At 46.6% G+C, this 16,661-nt stretch overlaps 1 protein-coding gene across 1 annotated transcript in view; it reads right to left on the bottom strand.

Moving 5' to 3' along the window:
* Nucleotides 1-11,951, bottom strand: part of MPPED1 (metallophosphoesterase domain containing 1) — a 114,599-nt gene extending 102,648 nt beyond the window's left edge. The window contains exon 1 of the mRNA XM_068273071.1: nucleotides 11,866-11,951. The gene's annotated coding sequence lies outside the window, so the exon portion shown is untranslated. The remainder of the gene's footprint in view (nucleotides 1-11,865) is intronic.
* Between the last annotated feature and the right edge of the window lie 4,710 nt (nucleotides 11,952-16,661).

Below are 16,661 nucleotides of genomic sequence, written 5' to 3'. Positions count from 1 at the left end.
CAGCTTCTGTAACAAAAACGCCTGCAAAACCGCTCTGAACTGCCGTTTTTCAGAGCGGTTTGCGTTTTTAATATACTTTACATTGGAGGCAGAAACGCCTCCGCAATCCAAAAAATGCCTCACCTCGGGAGTATGCGTTTCAGCAAAACGCCTCCCGCTCTGGTGTGCACCAGCCCATTGAAATACATTACCCAAGCGTATCCGCAGCCGCAAGTGGATCGCAAAACGCTGCCGAACCGCTCTGGTGTGCACTAAGCCGGATAGTGCTAATGTAGCATGTAGCAGGGTGACTGCTTTGTGGTATTGGTTTGTGCATGCATTTGCATGAGCATTGCCTCATGAATAGCCAATTAGGCCAGATTTGCAATGTCAGACTTGCTAGGGTAAGGCCTCTTTTCCATGGACTGTGAATAGGCAGTGAAATGGCTCGCAAACTCTCACAACTGCTCACTGCTGCCTGGTAACTGCTTGCTGCTGCCTGGTAACTGCTTGCTGCTGCCTGGTAACTGCTTGCTGCTGCCTGGTAACTGCTTGATGCTGCCTGGTATCTGCTCACTGCTGCCTGGTAACTGCTCGTTGCTGCCTGGTAACTGCTTGTTGCTGCCTGGTAACTGCTTGTTGCTGCCTGGTATCTGCTCACTGCTGCCTGGTAACTGCTTGCTGCTGCCTGGTAACTGCTTGCTGCTGCCTGGTAACTGCTTGCTGCTGCCTGGTAACTGCTTGCTGCTGCCTGGTAACTGCTTGCTGCTGCCTGGTAACTGCTTGCTGCTGCCTGGTAACTGCTTGCTGCTGCCTGGTAACTGCTTGCTGCTGCCTGGTAACTGCTTGCTGCTGCCTGGTAACTGCTTGCTGCTGCCTGGTAACTGCTTGCTGCTGCCTGGTAACTGCTTGCTGCTGCCTGGTAACTGCTTGCTGCTGCCTGGTAACTGCTTGCTGCTGCCTGGTATCTGCGCACTGCTGCCTGGTAACTGCTTGCTGAGCACACAGCTCAACAGTCCGTGGAAAAGAGGCCTTAAACTTGGTGTTTGATCACGCATACATTTTCTCATGCAAAGTACTTCTTCTTCTTGTTTGAAGGTTGAGGCACTTAAGCTGAGTACACACGTACGATAACGATCGTTCAAAAACGAACGATAACGACAATTGGACCGATAATCGTGCGCTCCAAATTTTCCAACGATCGTTTTTTGGGACGATAACGACCGTTATCGTTCAATCCGACCGATCCAACCCGGCAGATTTTTTCGAAAGATAATCGTTCAATCGTTGCAGTGTGTACAAAGATCGTCCGATAACGCATGTTCTTATTGCCTGTCATAACGTCACTTCCGTTTGCGCACGCATTTTTTAATCGTTCGTCGTTCAGTACTTTATACTTATATCGTTCACGTGTGTACACAATCGTTCATTACGAATGATCTTTTCCGTCTAATTTGAATATCGTGTAAACGTCACGAATCGTTCGTAACGAACGATCTTTATCGGACGTGTATACGAACCTTAAGTCTATTATATATATAGATTATACCAGTCAGTGCATACCTTTCACTGCATCTGTGTCATCTGTGTCTCATGGTGATGTCGGACATGCGGACATTCTTTAGTCCAATGCCTCGCCTTAGCCCTTCTGTAACCACCCTCCACCAATGCCTTGACCGGCAGGTAGCCGACTACCTGGCCTTAAGTGTGGATATAGACACTCTGAGCAGCGATGAACCCCTGGACTACTGGGTGCGCAGGCTTGACCTGTGGCCAGAGCTGTCCCAATTTGCCATCCAACTTCTGGCTTGCCCTGCCTCAAGCGTCCTGTCAGAAAGAACCTTCAGCGCAGCTGGAGGCATTGTCAGTGAGAAGAGAAGTCGCCTAGGTCAAAAAAGTGCTCAGTACCTCACCTTTATTAAAATGAATGAGGCATGGATCCCGGAGGGCTACTGCCCGCCCGAAGACTAAGTCAGTCCCCACACACAGCATCTCTGCCTGCACGCCGTGTGACTGCCTGCCTGAAGACTAAGTCAGTCCCCACACACAGCATCTCTGCCTGCAAGCCGTGTGACTGCCTGCCTGAAGACTAAGTCAGTCCCCACACACAGCATCTCTGCCTGCAGGCCGCTTGACTGCCTTCTCCGCCACCACCAACAGGGTCCAGGACTCCAGGTGGATTCCTGAATTTTTAAGGCCGGTACTAGCAGCGGACGCTATAATAATTTTTCTGGTGCGTGTACATGCCTGCCTAATTTTTCTGGCTGCACTGCAGCTGCAACAACAAAACAAAAGGCATGTACATGTGCCAATTCCCCTTTGTGATTGTTACCTTGCCACGGTGAAGGGGCTTGCGTATCACAATAAAGCAATGACCTATATTAGTGTGTTGGGGGGCACACCCAAGAAAATAAGGTTGTTGCTTCATTGTGGACAGACCAAATTCGATCAGCTGGACAGTCACTGTTGTTCTGTCATTGAGCTACCTCAGCCCGACCATATGGGTTGGAAAGCCGCCATCACCTGCACTCTCGCTATGGTGCGCACTAGCATGGCCATCTGTTTGCGGTGTGTTACACAGTGAGTTTGGTCTGCCAGTGTGAAGCAGTACACTACATACACTACCTGATCCATGTATACACACGCAAGATGTTTTCAAGCACTTTAGGCCTCCAATTTTGGAATGCAATGTGATTTCTGCCCTTTAGGGATTATAACCCTGCTGTGCGTCAAATCCGTAATTTTCCCCGGGACTTTTAGTGTGTATCCCACTCCGCCATGCCCCCCTCCAGGTGTTAGACCCCTTGAAACATCTTTTCCCTCACTTTTGTGGGCAGAAACAGTGTTTGTAGTTTTTCAAGTTTGCCTGCCCATTGACGTCTATTGCGGTTCGCGTTGTTCACCGGTTCGGGAAAATTTTGTGGAAGTTCGCGGTTCGCAAACCAAAAATCGGAGGTTTGAGCCATCTCTATGGGCAATTTCTTGTTGTTCGATACTTTTCCTCATGATTGATCAGTAGTACACGATTAAATCAGTAGTACTGCAGAAAATTGATTCCTTTCTCGATTGGAAGCAGGTCAGACATGTTGGAAATTATCAAACAACGAGAAATTTCCCGCCCATCAAATGGGAAAATTACATTGTGTGTCCCCAACTTTAGAAATGGCTTCTGATATAGATTGACATCAGGTAACTACTTTTCACCACCCCGTTCCAGCTGTTGTTAATGTTGTCCTCAACATGAAATACTATTTCCCCTCTGTGACCTAGTACCCCCCATGCCCAGCTCGGATATTACCTTTAAAGAGAAACTGTAGTGAAAAATCACATAATTAATCAAATTGCTTGTTTTTTTACAACATTACTTTATAATATTACTTAATAAATTATTTAGTCAGTGTTTGTTACTTGTAAAAAAAAATTCTCATCCTCATTTATACTCTGAAATGTATTACAGACAGCGACATCTTTAGTGCTGTCTGGTGATCTCTGCAGAATGTTTGCTTACTGAGAGTTCCAAAGCCAGTCAAATATATACTTGGTCTCCCAGAATGCTCTGGGAGGAGAACTTCGCATTGCTTCATTGATCGCGTGCAAAGTTCAGCGCTGCGTGGTGCGCGCGAAACGTCGCACCAGGTGCGATCAAACCGTCGCACCGGGTGCGCCGTTCTAGGCGCACCCGATGGGATGGTTTGATCGCACCTGGTGCAACGTTTCGCGCGCTACGGGCAGCGCTAAACTTTGCACGTGCTAACTTAGCGTGCTAAACTTTGTGAATCAAAAGGGTTAGAACCCTTTTGTGCAACACACAAGAATGGCAAAATTACATAGACAGGACTTCTGCCAATCAGATTATATGGGCTGTGCAGCAGTGCAATACCCTATCGCACTGCTGCATGTGACCCATTCACTGTAGTGAATCTTATCAGAAGCACAGCGCACAGTGGTACAGATGGTGTGCGATCGTACGTGTTGCGTTCCGATCGCATGGCCATTCTGCGTTAATGGTGTGAACGAGGCTAAGACCTTCTTGTTTGAAGCAAGTGCGTAATTCTCAAACATCTGGATCCAAGCAGTGAAGTGCTTTGCAGCAGAGCTGGGACAAGGTCCTCCAGCACCCAAGGCTGATACACCAAAGTGCGCCCCCCTTTCCTCCCACCCCAGTCGTCACACACTGATTGCTGTTAGACTAAGAGGTGCCCCAGGGCTCCTAACCACCACAACACCTTAATCTCTAGTTATCTGGCTTGCAGACACTGCCATGTATCCTCTTTTCTTATTTCTCTTTGCTTCAAACACAATAGGGGAATGAGAGCTGAGTGAGTTCTGCGCCCCCTCCTACACTGCACCCTGAGGCTGGAGCCTCTCTCGCCTCTGCCTCGGCCCAGCCCTGCTTTGCAGGCTCCCCTGGGTGTGGAAGAAAAGGTGCAGGATGCTGTGATGCTAGAGCAGGCTTTCTCAACCAGGGTTCCTTGAGTAGTCTGCAGGGGTTCCTTGAGATGCAAAAGTTATTTGCAGGGTTCCTCCAGGGTAAAAAGGTTGAGAAAGGCTGTGCTAGAGCCATCTGTGTCACCAGTTTGTTGTGTTCAGTAGTCAGAGAGGCAGGATAACTTAAAGAGAGTCTGAAGCGAGAATAGATCTCGCTTCAGACCTCATATATAGCAGGGACACTTGAGCCCCTGCTAAAACGCCGCTATCCCGCGGCTTAACGGGGGTCCCTGTCCCCCCAAATCCCCTCCGTAATGCAGGGGAGCGTTTCTGCATTGGGGCAGGGCTAACCGCCGCAGCCCTGCCCCACGCGCGTCTGTCAGACGCGTATCTCCGCCTCTCCCCCGCCCCTCTCAGTCTTCCTTCACTGAGAGGGGCGGGGGAGAGGCGGCGATGCGCGTCTGATAGATGCGCTGGGAGGCAGGGCTGCAGCCGTTAGCCCTGCCTCCAGGAAGAGAAATTTAGCGACCAAGTCTGCGACCAACTTTTGCGGGGGGTGGGTTGGGGGTGAAGGGACCCCCGTTAAGCCGCGGGATAGCGGCGTTTTAGCAGGGGCACACGTGCCCCTGCTATATATGAGAGCTGAAGTGAGATTTAGTCTCGCTTCAGTGTCTCTTTAAATGAGATTTATCTACAGGATTCACCAACTCTTTACATAAGCAGTGTCTTCACTCTGAGTTCCTAGCCAGAACATAACAGGAACCATCAATCCTCAACAGTCCAGATAATCTTATGCAGTATACAAGTAGAACAGTGACATAGACAGGTCAGATGTATGTGTAGCACAGTGATTTTTAGGCACATGAAGTTTCACCAAATATCCAGTCTGCAGGTTTGCAGGAGGGTCGTACCAACATACAGGAGCTGCAGCAATGTACACTTGTTAAATATAGTTTAATTTGTTCAAAAGCTGTTAACAGAGTGACAGGACAGGCAAAATAAACCTCTTTAATCAATGTGTCATTAGCTAAAACTGAGGGAAGTGTTAACAGGCTGAATCTTAGCAATGGACTCTTCCAGAAAGCCCCCTGTGTATTCCACCTGTTGGTTTGGTCTCCTCAGTGCAAAGATTGACCATGGAAGAGGTAGGATCTCTGTCTGTGTTCTTTGCAGCTAAAGTTAATCTATCTGTTGTAAAAAGTTATGATCCATATCCATAATAGTTCTGTAGAATGTAAAGAGGTGTGCTTTTTAGCAGCCTGTAGGCCCTGCAGCACATGCTAGGCTGAGTAGATGATGTTAGAGAGCCATGTGCTCTGCCTGAAATGGCTGCTGTATGAGAGATGCAGTGTTTCACATCACCCTGCTGCAGAATCTCTGTAAAATTTGTTTTTGTTCATTTTTCTGTATGCTTTGTTATATATATCCTGTAACATGTATGTGGGAATGTAATACTTCCTGTTATGATATAGGTGGGCTGGTGGCCTGACAGTATCTCAGATAGTGGCAGTGTTTCCCTATTGTCTTACAGGCTTCAGCCAAGTGCACTCCACCTCAATAAAGCTCCTTGGCGATTCATTTTTTCTGCCAAGGAGGCTGCATTGCACTTTTTTTGTAAATGTTTTTTTTGATTGTTTCATATAGCTACCTGAGTGGTAGCTACATGAAACACCACTAGAGGGCGCATGTGTTCCTCTAGTCCGATCGCCGGCAACAACAGCAAACAGGAGATTACGTATAGAACGCGATCTCCTGTTTGGCTTCTCCTGTCGCCATGGCTACGATCGGAATGACGTCAGCTGACGTCAGACACATCCGATTGAGCCCTTTGCGCTGCCCGGGAGTGATTGGCGGGGGGGCCCTCTTCTGCCACTGTGTGAGGCTGATCGCCGCGCAGCAGCGCCGATCAAGCTGTACGCGCAGCTAGCACTTTACGGAATGGAAATCGGCCCACCAGGGGCTGAGATTTCCTCCGCAGCGGCTTACCCCGGTTACCGCCAAGGAGGTTAAAACACAGAAGGCCTGACTGTCATCCCTTTCAGTCCACTTGGAATTTATGCTGGAGGAGCTGGTGGCCGTGTGAGTGATGAAAACAACACTCCTGATCTTCATTTACCAACAACAACAACAAAATAAACAGGAAATTCTATCAGATATCGCAAACGAATACAAATTAAAGTTTCCAATTTTTCTGTACAAACAATAGTTTTTATAGAATTGCTGGATAATTGAATCATTTTATTGTATCATGTGTGGCCACCTAATGTCTGAGGTCACACACACAAAGGGCAGGGCCACTCTTATTTGAATCACATGCATTTTAGAAAGTGCATGAAAAACGCACATAATAGTAGTCTATGGGACACACAATTGGTATTGGTATGTGTTTTTCAATGTTTTTATTTTTTTGTATTTGTTTTTAAAACGCTCATCAAGTTCATTCTTTCTGCATGTAAATAGACCACATGCATTTTCTATGGTGAAAAAGGTGCTTGTCTCTCTCATGCATTTTTCATGCATTATTGCCCAAGTGCCATAAAAATGTATTTGAAAATGAATTACTTTTACTTGTTAAATATGAATATTGATTAAAAAAAATGGAAATGCATGAAAAATGCATAAAACGCACATGGAAGACTGCAAATGCAGGAAAAGCCACCCCCCCACCCCCCCCCACCCCCCCCCCCCCCAAAAGAAAAGAAAAATGGCCATAGCATAAAACTGATGGTTCTCTGCATGGACAAGTGTGACCCTGGCCTAAGGCTGGGTTCACACATAAAAGGTGTCCAGTCCTACCCTGTCCGTTTTTTACATCATTTTTGTACGCGTTCTTTATGGCTTGCTTCACACATTACATTCGGTCCAGTCCTGCCCTGCCAGTTTTGTGTACGTTTTTTATGGGCGTGTTCACACATAAAAGGTGTACAGTATCAATCCTGTCAGGTAAAACTGATAGAAAACTGATGCAAACTGAGAGGACAGGACTGGACTGGTCTAAACCGGAAAATTACATATTTATGGGTAAACCAAGCCTAAAGGTCAACTGAACTGAGAGTGATATGTAGGCTGCCATATTTATTTCCTTTTAAACTATACCAGTTGCCTGGCAACCCTGCTGGTCTATTTGGCTGCAGTAGTGTCTGAATAACACCAGAAACAAGCATGCAGCTAATCTGTCAGATCTGACAATAATGTGCTGCCTGCTTGTTCAGGGTCTATGGCTGAAAGTATTAGAGGCAGAGGATCAGCAGGACTGCCAGGCAACTGGTATTGCTTAAAAGGAAATAAATATGGCAGCCTCCATATCCCTCTCGCTTTAGTTGCCCTTAAAGTGACCCAGAGATCACTAATTACAAAGTTTTGCGTACTTACCCGGGGATTCCTCCAGCCCCATAAGCACAGATGCGTCCCACGCCGTCCTCCCGCTGCCCTCCATTCAGCGGTAATCATCCCCAGTAACTGCCTCAATGAGCTCCAGTCTGAGTCAGCCGGAGTCTTCTGCGCATGCAAGGACCTCCCGAGCATGCGCAGAAGACCTCGGTTTACGTCACGGAGCCGAATACCGGAGCTGATTACTACTAAACGGAGGACCGCAGGAGGACAGTGAGTGACGCATCCATGCTTATGGGGTTGGAGGAAGCCTCGGGTAAGTACAAAAAACTTTGTAATTTGTGATCTCTGGTTCACTTTAAGTGCATTGCTGCATGAACTCACTGCCTATACAATACAACAAGCATGTTACATGGCATCTGTTCATGCTATGAAAATAATGTAATGTGCAGACGGTACATCGCCTTATGCCTGCGTTGTGGCACAGGTGTTACACAATGCTCAATGTGAATTTAGCCTAAAATTTGGTAGGTTAATGACTGACACATGACAACTTGCTTTCCAAACCTCTTTTGCTTCATGCAAAGACCAATTTCTGTCCAAAGTAGGGATGATCAGCGAGATGTAATGATTTGTAGTCTAATTTATACAGCACAGACATCTTCTGCAGCACTTTACAGAGTACATAGTCATGTCACTGACTGTCCTCAGAGGAGCTCACAATCTAATTCTACCATAGTCATAGTGTAATGTCCTACCATATTATTATTATTATGTATTTATATAGCACTGACATATCCTGCAGCACATTACAGAGTACATAGTCATGTCACTGACTGTTCTCAGAGGAGCTCACAATCTAATCTTACCATAGTCATAGCCAAAACTGCAGGGTCAGATTTGTACTTTCAAGCACCCAAGACCCACTGCCACTAACAACCTCCACCCCCTCAACGCAACAGCATTCTGTCCATTGTCATAGCTCCCAACTGTACCACTTTTGGAGGGACAGTCCCTCTTTGGGAGCCCTGTCCCTCTGTCCCTCTTTCCTCCTCATTTGTCCCTCTTTCAGGACTTTGTCCCTCTTTCTATGTAAATAGAAATAGGCACAGAGTAACAACTAAAAACTGTACATACTGGAGATAGCAGAGATCAGCACACACTGCAGCTAGTTTATTATCAGTAAAGACACAGAGTAACAACTAAAAACTGTACATACTGGAGATAGCAGATATCAGCACACACTGCAGCTAGTTTATTATCAGTACAGGCACAGAGTAAAAACTTAAGGTGCGTACACGCGCACTACCGGCGGCAACGACCCTCCTACTGGGTGGACGTTCAGCTGAAAGTAGTGCGTGTGTACGCGCTGTCGGCGGACTGATAAGCGGATTGCTGAGCGGATCGTTCAGAAGCAGCCTTATCGGTCCGCCGACAGCGCGTACACATGCACTACTGTCGGCTGAACGTCCGCCCAGTGGGAGGGTCCGGCGGACCCGTCGTTGCCGCCGGTAGTACGTGTGTACATACTGGAGATAGCAGAGATCAGCACACACTGCAGCTAGTTTCCTATCAGTACAGGCACAGAGTAACAGCTTATACTGGACATTCTGGAGGCAGCAGATATCAGCACACACTGCAGCTAGTTTACTATCAGTACAGGCACCAAGAAACAACTTACACTGTACATACTGGGAGTAGCAGAGATCAGCACACCCTGCAGCTAGTTTACTATTAGTACAGGCACAGAGTAACAGCTCATACTGTACATACCAGAGATAGTAGAGATCAGCACAAGCTGCAGCCAGTTTACTATTAGTGCAGACATAAGGCTTGATTCACAAAGCCGTGCTAACTAGCATTATCTATTAAACTCTTTTTAGGCGTGATAAAATAAACTCGTGCACAGTTTCGCGCGCACCGGACTTTGCGCGCAAGTTTTTCCCTCAAAGCGGTGCTAACCTACTTAGTGCAATGCTTATCACGCCCAAAGGTCTTTAGGCGTGCTAACTAGGTTAGCACCGCTTTGTGAATCAAGCCCATAGAGTAAACGCTTATAATGTTTTCTTCAAGAAAAACAAAATGCTGAGATTAATTAATTATTTCTGCAGGTCAGGACTCTGCGGTCTTCCTATAGGAGAGGTAATTTTACAGGTCAGGACTCTGTGGTCTTCCTATAGGAGGGGTAACTTTACAGGTCAGGACTCTGCGGTCTTCCTAGAGGAGGCGTAACTCTGCAGGTCAGGGCTCTGCTGTCTTCCTATAGGAGGGAAAACTCTGCAGGTCAGGACTCTGCTGTCTTCCTATCGGTGGGGTAGCTCTGCAGTCTTCCTATAGGAGGGGTAGCACTACATGTCAGGACTCTGCGGTCTTCCTATAGGAGGGGTAGCTCTACAGGTCAGGACTCTGTGGTCTTCCTATAGGAGGGGTAGCTCTACAGGTCAGGACTCTGCGGTCTTCCTATAGTAGAGGTAACTCTGCAGGTCAGGACTCTGCGGTCTTCCTATAGTAGAGGTAACTCTGCAGGTCAGGACTCTGCGGTCTTCCTATAGGAGGGGTAGCTCTACAGGTCAGGACTCTGCGGTCTTCCTATAGTAGAGGTAACTCGGCAGGTCAGGACTCTGCGGTCTTCCTATAGTAGAGGTAACTCTGCAGGTCAGGACTCTGCGGTCTTCCTATAGGAGGGGTAACTCTACAGGTCAGGACTCTGCAGTCTTCCTATAGGAGGGGTAACTCTGCAGGTCAGGGCTCTGCGGTCTTCCTATAGTAGAGGTAACTCTGCAGGTCAGGACTCTGCGGTCTTCCTATAGTAGAGGTAACTCTGCAGGTCAGGACTCTGCTGTCTTCCTATAGGAGGGGTAACTCTGCAGGTCAGGACTCTGCGGTCTTACTATAGGAGGGGTAACTATACAGGTCAGGACTCTGCGGTCTTCCTATAGGAGGGGTAACTCTGCAGGTCAGGACTCTGCGGTCTTCCTATAGGAGGGGTAACTATACAGGTCAGGACTCTGCGGTCTTCCTATAGGAGGGGTAACTCTGCAGGTCAGGACTCTGCTGTCTTCCTATAGGAGGGGTAACTCTACAGGTCAGGACTCTGCGGTCTTCCTATAGGAGGGGTAACTCTACAGGTCAGGACTCTGCGGTCTTCCTATAGGAGGGGTAACTATACAGGTCAGGACTCTGCGGTCTTCCTATAGGAGGGGTAACTCTGCAGGTCAGGACTCTGCTGTCATCCTATAGGAGGGGTAACTCTGCAGGTCAGGACTCTGCTGTCATCCTATAGGAGGGGTAATTCTACAGGTCAGGACTCTGCGGTCTTCCTATAGTAGAGGTAACTCTTCCTACACCTCATGTAGAAAGGACAATCTTTTAAGTATGGTGGGAAATACATTTGGACAGAGAAGCATTCCAGTTGGCAGTGACACAGGCTGTCTACCTCACTCTTAAACAACCATCACTATAAAGTGGAGGGGCCTTTGGCAACATTTATCATCAACATACAAAACTTTAGAACAAAACAGCTTCAGCATGTGGCTAATGAAGTCATTCTCCGGTCAGATCTGACAATAATGTCAGAAACACCTGATCTGCTGCATGCTTGTTCAGGGTGTATGACTAAAAGTATTAGCGGCAGAGGATCAGCAGGACAGCCAGGCAATGTGCATTGTTTAAAATGAAATAAATATGTCATCCTGCACATCCTTCTCACTTCAGGTGTCCTTAAAGAACTCTGGTTGCACTATCCTGCCGCAGAGCGGCTTCCAATTTCGGAATTAGCACTTAACACATGTTGCTAAGTACGATATTCCTCAGGGAACGGCGGATGCAATTTCCCTTTTAATATCTGAACGGACCTCCTGATCCTCGATCGTCCAGCAAGAAGCCGGCAGTGTCGGAATGCACTGATGACATTTCCCCCCCCCCCCTGCCAGTAGCCTGCTAAGCAAGTGGCTTCCTTTTCTAAACACACATACAAAGGGTTACCCCGAGCATAATTGAATCATCGCAATGCCCCCTTTCTATTGCCTGCTGGCTGCTCCCCCTGAAACAGACCCAAGACACAATAAAAGAAGTGTGACGCAGGAGGGGGGGGGGGGGGGGGAGAGCATTCATCCCCAGCGTACTGACCTCAGGACAATACCAGCTGTCGTCCTATTCAGAGAGACACAGGACCGGTCCTCACCGAGAGATGCCAATGTGCTTCCTAGCGTCTCATGTGCGGTGTGGAGAGAGAAGCGCAGGATAACGGGCAGAGCTGCTGCGTGTCTGAATAGGGGGGGGGGTGTACACGCGCTACATGATTGACACCGCTCCCGACGCACCCCGTAGCATACTGCCGCTCCGCCACACATACATGACACAGCTGATGTCAGTGTTTCTCAACATTATTACAGCACGCACCCCTTTACGAGATTAGGCGTTTGCTGAGTACCCCATATTGTGAACAACACCATCAGCAGTGAGTACCCCTTCATACAGCTTTATTTGTTAGGAGTACTCAATAGTGGCGTTTGCATTATTTTAAACATTCCTTTATACTTTTAATTATCTAAAAACATACTTATTCAGTCTCAAGTATTCATTTAGCAGATTTAAAATCCAAAAAACTCATTGATATATATGAACTAAGAAAAGTTGAAAGGACAGCCGAAGTGAGAGGGATATGAAGGCTGCCATATTTATTTCCTTTTAAGTAATACCAGTTGCCTGGCTGTCCTGCTGATCATCTACCGCTAATTATTTTAGCCACAGACTCTGAACAAGCATACAGCAGATCAGGTGTTTCTGACATGATTGTTTCTTGTGTTATTCAGACACTACTACAGCCAAATAGACCAGCAGAGCTGCTAGGGGTCTGGTATTGTTCAATAGGAAATACATATAGCAGTAGGAGAACAGAGGCGCCAGCAGGATAAAAGCGGATAAAAAATGTAAAATTTGTTGGGAGGAAGTGGTGGACTTACCTCCATAAAGTAGACACAAAATACTGTCTGAATAGTAGCAATCACATTTATTAAATAGTACCCCAAAAAAGTGCAACGCGTTTCGCAGGCCACGCCCGCTTCATCAGATAATAAACGTGGGGACAAACAGAATTTCGGCAGGTGTAGCGCCTCCATGTGACTGCCGCCATATTTTTCTCACTTCGGTCTCCTCCTAAACCTAGTTAGGATTGAACTTTCAATCAGTAGCTGATACCCTCTTCCCACAAGAAATGTTTTCCTTTTCTCGAACAGATCATTGGGGAGAGGGAGAAGTTTGATGTCTGTGAACCTCAGTGCATTGTGGGAAATAACATCCATTTCCAACTGCCCAGCAGTATCTCCCTTTGTGCATACAAATCTCAGTAACGAACATTCCGTACAGATCACCTGGCAGAGCTAAAGAAGACCCGTGATAGATTTCAGAATAAAAATCAGGGAAAGGAAAGATTTTACAATGGGCAAAAATTGACTAAATCATTTATAGATGAATTTTGTAAAAAAAAAAAAAAAAAAAAAAAAAAAAAAAGCAATTTTATTAATTCCTTTATTTTCACTACAGTTCCCTTTTAAAGAAGAACTGAAGTAAGAGGTATACAGAGGCTGCCATATTTATTTCCTTTTAATCAATACCAGTTGCCTGGCAGCCCTGCTGGTCTATTTCTCTGCAGTAGTATCTGAATAACACCAGAAACAAGCGTGCAGCTAGTCTTGTCAGATCTGACTTTAAAGTCAGAAACACCTGATCTGCTGCATGCTTGTTCAGGGGCTATGGCTAATAGTATTAGAGGCAGAGGATCAGCAGGGCTGCCAGGCAACTGGTATTACTTAAAAGGAAATAAACATGGCAGCCTCCATATACCTCTCTCTTCAGTTGTCCTTTAAGTAACCCCAGTGTTACACATACCACCTGTTGAGAGCCTAGGGCTTGTATCACACAGGAGGGCAGGTCTGGATGTTGTAGATCCCACAGGGGTCACAGCGGAGGTCACTCTTACTTTTGGAGAGCCTGGCTGCCCTCGCTCAGTAGTTGGCAAAGTAAAAGTGGCAAAGTGGCGGTGGTAGCAGTATTTGGCAGCTCAATAGCTCAGGGAGAGTTCTCATTTACCTGGGTCATGTCTCCCCAAAGAAACTGATTCTGAACATTAAAAATGAGATGGTTTGTAGCGAGGATATGGGGGAAGTGTCTTTCCTAAAAAAAAAAGAAAGAAAATCTAAAAAGGAACACAAAATGGGAACTTCAAACGGAGCTCAAAAGTCAAAGTATAATTGACTGTGAGCTCTTGAAGTTACACCAAGAGCATTCGGTGCCTTTTCAAACCCTTCTTGTGTTCTTTTGGAATTTCTAGAGAGAAAAAAAATTAGGAATTTTAAAATTGGAGACTTTTCTGCCTTCTAGAATAGTGTTTTATTATAAGGCGTGTACCCCTTTATAACGGTTTTAGCAGGGTACCCCCTATTACACGTAACATCATTTCAGGAACCCCCTCGAGAGCTGGGACCCACTAGAAATTTTCAGTCATTCTCAAAAACATCTAGAGCCAATTTGTCACCAAAAAGGGCGATTTTTTTTTTTGAGCGATTTTAGGTAATGTGATGCCTCGAAAGCGCAAATCGCAGCTGTAAAAACTTCAGTAGACCCCTTTCCTAACGCATGTATAATTGTTACAGGTCCTCAATAATGGTATATTAATGTTTTATATTCTTTAACCCCCTTGGCGGTATGAAAAATACCGCCAGGGGGCAGCGCAGCAGTTTTTTTTTTTTTTTAAATCATGTAGCGAGCCTCAGCGGCATCCCCCCAGCCCCGCCGATCGCCTCCGGCGATAGGGCTTCCCCCGTCGCCATGGCGACGGGGCGGGATGACGTCAGCGACGTCGGGACGTCATTGGGAGACCCGATCCACCCCTTGGCGCTGCCTGGCACTGATTGGCCAGGCAGCGCAGGGGTCTGGGGGGGGGGGGCCGCGCGCCGCACCGGATAGCAGCGATCGGGCGCGCTGCGGCGGCGATCGGGGTGCTGGCGCAGCTGTGCTGTCTTTTGAAGCCCGAGTCTGCCCCCTTGTGGCTCTGGTTTCTTGCTATGTATCTTTAAAGAGACTTACATGGCCCTTGTGTCGGGGAATCGTAACCAGGAGCAACGCAGCGTGCAAGTGTGCAAGGGGCCTAACCCTCAAACTCACTTTGATAGCCTGAATATGAAAAAAATCAGATACCTCATGGACCCCCCTGCACCCCCGGGGGTAGATATGCCATGGGGTTGATTCACAAAGGCTACTTATTTTTCACCTTATCTGTAAGGAATGCTAATGCAGGAGATAAACAGATAAGGAGAGATAATTCATGAGATAAATAGATAAGGAGAGCTAAACTATGAATTAAGTCAGTTAAAGAGAGTAGACTCCAATGAATACCTATGGGAAAATCTGCATCAGAAGAATCTGTTTAGTGGAAACAGGCCCATAGACATTCATTGGAGTCAGTTTTTCTGCATCCGTTCTGCATCCAATCTGCGTGTAGTGGAAACAGGCCCTTACACAATGAATTAAGTCTGTTAAAGTGAACCAGAGACGAAGCACCCTCATGTATTTTACCATATATATCAGTGGGAACATTAGAGAAAACCCCTACCCTGCTCTATGTTTCATCCTTCACTGCTCAGCCTGCTTCTTATCAGCCCTGATAAAATCCCAGACTAAGCATTCAGTCTGGCTTCGCGCAGGAATCATTATAGCTGAGTCTGTCTTCTCTGATGTCTTTTCAAGCCAAAGCCCGCCCCCTCCAGGCTCTGATTTTCTGCTAGGAGGATATATAGCAGGAAAGCAGAGCCACACGGGGCAGACTTGGGCTTGAAAAGATATCACAGAAGACTGACTCAGCTATAAAATTCCGGGGCACAGCCAGACTGAATGCTCAGTCGGGGATTCTTATCAGAGCTGATAACAGGCAGATTTAGCAGAGATGAGTGAAACAGAGAGCAGAGTAGATGTTTACTGTCATGTTCCCATTGATATATATGGTAAAATACATGAAGGTGCTTCGCCTCTAGTTCTCTTTAAGGAGAGCTAAACCATGAGTTATGTTAGATAAGGAGAGCTAAACAATGAGTTGTCAGTTAAGGAGGACTAAATCATGAGTTGTCATTTAAGGAGAGATAAATTGTGAGTTAATAAGTAAGGTGAGCTAATTTAACAGAAAAGCTTTGTGAATCAGGCCCCATATGCTGATAACAACCCAGGATCTAGAATATTTTCAACCGCCCATGGGGAGAAACCTCTTCAGTCCCAATAATAGCAGGAAAGGCTTGCAGACTATATATGATCTCCAGTGGTGTGCCAGAGACCCTTACTTCATCTGTCCCACATGTGCAGGTATCGTCCAGCTGTCACACCTGACATGGTTTCCCCTTAAATTAGACCTGATCTGTTGCAGAAGATTGAAGGAAAACAGAGAAAAATGCACCCCGTATGTTTTTAGAGAGTTTAGCCTGTCTAATTCCCCCTCATCTGTGACTAATCACAAGTTGTAATTTGATCTCTTCCCTGTACCAGCTGGCTGCTTCAGCAGAGCAGATAATTTGTAAACACAGGATGTTAACCCTATGTCTGCTTCTATAAAAAGTAAGAAGTAGACACACTGCAGATTTATTGCAGAAATTGTATCAGCTCTTACAAAGACATATTTTTGTTTAAAGGTTATTATGCTGTTGCTTATATGCTTATAGGTCTTCTTAACCACTTTGTCCTCCTTGAAGTAGTTGTACGTCAAGGAGGACATGTGCGCTCCCACGGCCAATCGCGCGCGTGCACGCGCGCTCCCGGCCGCGGATCGTTAGCCCAGAAATCAATGAATCGGGCCATGGTGCCCGATCACTGATTCCTCTCCCCCGCAGAAAAAGCTACAGCTTCTCTCGGAAGCTTAGCTTTTTCTGTCTCCTATGTCC

Source organism: Hyperolius riggenbachi, chromosome 3, assembly GCF_040937935.1.
Source record: "Hyperolius riggenbachi isolate aHypRig1 chromosome 3, aHypRig1.pri, whole genome shotgun sequence".
NCBI lineage: Eukaryota > Metazoa > Chordata > Amphibia > Anura > Hyperoliidae > Hyperolius > Hyperolius riggenbachi.
This window is presented reverse-complemented; position numbering and strand designations above follow the sequence as displayed.